This window comes from Vitis riparia, chromosome 10, assembly GCF_004353265.1.
Source record: "Vitis riparia cultivar Riparia Gloire de Montpellier isolate 1030 chromosome 10, EGFV_Vit.rip_1.0, whole genome shotgun sequence".
NCBI classification, from domain to species: domain Eukaryota; kingdom Viridiplantae; phylum Streptophyta; class Magnoliopsida; order Vitales; family Vitaceae; genus Vitis; species Vitis riparia.
This window is the reverse complement of record NC_048440.1, coordinates 10,180,965-10,185,470: the sequence shown is the minus strand read 5'-3', so window position 1 is coordinate 10,185,470 and position 4,506 is coordinate 10,180,965. Positions and strand designations below refer to the sequence as shown.

Below are 4,506 nucleotides of genomic sequence, written 5' to 3'. Positions count from 1 at the left end.
GATTGATTTTAAGCTAAGCAAAAACAATAGGTGAGATTAACTACAAAGAAAAGGTCTCTTGGAGCTTTAGGTCACTAGGATCGAGTTCCTTAGGCAAAGGGGGAGATTCCAGATCTTCTCCTCGCGTTGGGGATAATAACATAAAGGATGGTTATCTCCCGAACCGGTTTTATATTTAGCAATTAATATTTGATCCAAAGGTTTCATGAGAAATGGTAATTGCTTCCCATTAATGGCTTCAAACACTAAAGACTTTCACCTTGAACCACCTTCCAATGGCTCGTAAATGATAACTAATAGACATCCATGGATCTATCAATAAACATCCATGGAATCCGAAAAGCTTACCAAGTATTGGCCATTCAAGGTGCTTTTAGGGGATTTAAAACTAAACCTTGAAATAAAAACCATTGATGGCTAACAACTACTGTCATTTAAAGCAAGGACAACTCCCACCTTTGCATTCAAGTCCTTCACCTAATTTCCATTACTCCAAGAAACGTAAAACCTAGCCACTCATCCCCTAAGAAATCATCCTCAGAGGTTGTTTGGCTAGCAAGAAAAGTGAAACAAAATGAGAAGGAAAGGTAGAGCAAAAGCTCTGTACATTTCTTAGTACATGATTTTTTCAAGCGTTTAATGAACAACCACTACAAGAAAAAAGGCCATTGTTGACAGTTTTTTTGCTGTTAAGATAAGGTATATCTATCAAGATAGGTTACTATTTGTATATGTCATCTATGCCAGTGTCAAGAAAAGTCTAAAGCTAGCTTGACATATACATATGTCAAGATTTCTCTATTTCTACTAATGATGAAACCTTAATAGTATGATATCTATCAATGTTTCTTTTACTTCTGTCAATGTTGAATTTAACATATGACAAGATTACTTGATCTTATGTCAAGGTTAACTTACTATTTTGTTAAGGTTACTCCAACAAGTGTCAACGTCAGACGTCATATATGTCATGATTAATCCCACACATGTCAAGATTTCTAAATATATATGTCAAGGTTAGATTTTATATATATCATAATTGTTTTATAAATGTCAATGTTTGGTATCACATATGTCATAGTTGCCACTGCACATGTCAATATTGGGCATGAACCATGCATATGTCAATATAACTTATGAAAAATTTAATATTATTTTATTATAATTTTTATTTTTTAAGGAAAATGAACATGTTATATACCATATGAAACCTATCGCAAAATTAAATTTGGTATATTTTTAATTATGATAATCACAATCAAGTCCCTAAAATAATTTAAATAAATTACTATTTAAGGAAAAAAATCATTACATATACATTAAATATTAAGAACACAATTCCATAAATGTTTTTCAAGTACCTCTCTATTTTCTATATACAAACAAAACCTAGCTAAAAACATTCAATTAAAATAATATACAAACTTAAATTGAAAAGTACAACATTATCTTCATAAGAGGTGATCTTTGTTTCTGCATCATTGTCTTTTTCTTGATGTATTTCTTAGATACCTAGTAGAATAAACACAAAATTAATATAAAATTAAGTAATAAATACCAAAAAATTAAAAGATTTTTTTTTTCATAGGACAGTAAATATACTAACCTTCAATATCACAAAGATAAAATAAATACACCTATTAATCTTTAATATCATCAATTGTAATTGAATTGATTTTGTGATTCTAGATTCAATGTAAAACACGGTGGACATTCAAACTCACATATCCTCCAGGATGAAGCCTCATCCATACTTATCTCTTGCTTGATGCCCAATCAATGGTGAACCATGACCTCAACAATCCTAAGGTTCAACAAAACTCCATGGTTCTCAAAGAACCAACCTGCTTATGTGTGCCTGATACTCTTATTATTGGGCTCAACCAAATGAAACACAAGGCCCAAGTAATAAAATATTATAACATCAAACCCATGCACCAAATATTTGAAGCCCATAGCAAATGAGACCCAAGCCCATATAAAAATTAAATTAAAACTACCTCAACAAGTACTGTAGAGATCCAAGGAAACTTACCTACGTCTCTTGAAGCCCTAAGATGAAGAACGAAGTGGCAACCATGGAGATGGTGGTGTTGATGTCAGTCCAACAAAATTCAATGGGTAATGCAGGAGGTACCAAGGTTGTGGGCTGCAACAATGGTGGCTATGATGGTGATGGAACATCAAGAATCTCATCGGGGCTATGGTGAAACAATTGCAACTGTATCGAGACTATGGTGAAACATCGGGAAGCACGTTTGAGTTGTAGTGAACATGGCAACAATAGCCATGGGGGAATATAAAGATGGTGGCATGGTGGGTGTGGGACTCATGGATGGTAACAACACGGGAGATGGAGGTGGTGGCGTAGAGGCTGCCATGAATATGAGGATGAGAGGATGAAAAAAGAAAGAAGAAATAAGAAGAAAGAAGAAAAAAAATAGGAAAAGAAGAGAAAAAGGAAGATGAGGAAGATGAGGAAGATGGGGCGACCGTAAGTGGAAGGAAATGGAATAGAAATGGAAAAAAAAAACTTATTTATTAAGCTTTTTTTATGGTTCAGGCAAAAGCATAAATGTAATGGGCCCAAACTAAATAAAATGGCCTTAAAATATTTTAAAAGAAATGGGTCTATGGATTGATTTTGTGGGTCTACATTTAGTTATGATACCTAAATACTAATTAAGTATTCTTAGTAGATTTAATGTCTAATTAAACACATAAATAATAACTTAATTACGTAATACTTGTGAGACCCCGACCCAAGTTAGTGGCAATATATTTTAATTCCAACAATTAGAAATATAGAGGCATAACTTAGTGTCTTATCCAAAATATTAAAATAAGATTATAGGTATAGTTTTCAATATATTGATATTATTTTTTAAATGGAAACATTATCTTATCCTTTTTAATCACAAATTTCTATTCAAAATAATAATGAATATGCTTGTAAAAACTACCAAAATTTGATAAAATTGCCTTAAATTAGGATTTTGTTTTTCAATAACTCAACCTTAATAAATTAAAATAAAATAGGCTTATTTTCACTTACAAATTATATGTTAAAGTGATGCTACCAAATATTCTAATGTTAAAATATTAATTTATTAAATATTTATTAACTTATAAATTTCTATTAAGGTTGTGTCATTATAAACAATATAAAAATTTAGCAAATGCATGTATGTCATTATTACTTTTATTTAGATAGAAAAGATTAACTATACTTTGACTAATGAATTTTTAGTCAAGATTGCATATCATTAAACCAAGGAAAATTTAGCAAATAATATATATATATATATATATATATATATATATATATATATATATATATGTCATTATTGCTTTCATTTTGGTACCTTGACATATGAACATATTAATTATAGATTGACTTATAAATTATTTGTCAAGGTTGCATCATCATAAGTCATGGAAAAATGCAATAACTATTATATATGTTATTGTTGATTTAAACTAAATTGTATATGTCATAATTGTTCATTTAAATAGACAATCTTCACATATATTATCTTAAGTCAAGATGATATATGTCAATAATGACCTTTTTTCTTGTAGTGAACATACATAATAATCCACCCCTTTGTCTTTCTCCTTATATATATGCTACCTAAAAGATATATAAAAAGATATAAAAGAAAATATCTAGGTTGGTTACAAGGAGAAACTAGGAAATTATACAAAATATCTGAAGATAAAAATCTAACGGAGTCGGTGCATAGGAAGATTTCGCATACCATGCGAAATTTGGCATGGTGTGCGAAATTTTGCACAGCATGCGAAAATGCTAGTTGTTGGATTGCTTACTCTGGTTTTCCTCCTTGCATCTTTGATTGGCTTGGAAAAGGGCTATGAAGTGCTCCAAAGCTTGGATTCTTCATGTATTTGAGCTTTAACTTGCATTGCCATGGATTTCAGAAAATTCTCCCTCATTCTTGGCTTATTTCAATGATAAAAAAGCTACCAAAAACACCAAAACTTGCCAAAAACTGATTAGTAACCCTTGCTAGGCTCCTTAATGTGCCAATTAAGTTAAAATGTATTAACTACTACTCAAAAGTGTTTAAAACAGTTAGTTTCAAGCTATGAAAGAGTACTTTTTGAGTACTAATCACTTCCCCCAACCGACATATTGCTAGTCCCTTAGCAATGAAAGAGATATAAAGAAGAATAGATAGTAAAATAATTTACAACATCATGTTAATCACTCCAAAAAATTCTCAAGTGGCATAATACAGATTATACTCTCTCATGGAATATCAAATAGGCAAAACCCAACCTTCAACAAGAGTCATCAAATCTCTTGCCTAATCACAATTTATAAAGAGTAGGCATTATGCAAATTTAAGCATCAAAAGAATTTCCACTCCCAAAGTTCTAAACCTTATTCTTCCATAAAAATCTAAGTGTTAAGCTTATTAGTTTCCGATTATAATATGTCAAACTATTCTCTCCCCCCAACCTAGATCTTTCTCAAACTTT

General features: G+C 30.9%; 1 long non-coding RNA gene across 1 annotated transcript; it reads right to left on the bottom strand.

The window, feature by feature from the left end:
• Window positions 1-1,298: 1,298 nt before the first annotated feature.
• Window positions 1,299-2,184, bottom strand: LOC117924296. Its single transcript, XR_004652753.1, has 2 exons — window positions 2,036-2,184; window positions 1,299-1,512 (listed from the first exon to the last, which is right to left on the bottom strand). It is a non-coding gene; the product is annotated as an uncharacterized LOC117924296 (long non-coding RNA).
• Between the last annotated feature and the right edge of the window lie 2,322 nt (window positions 2,185-4,506).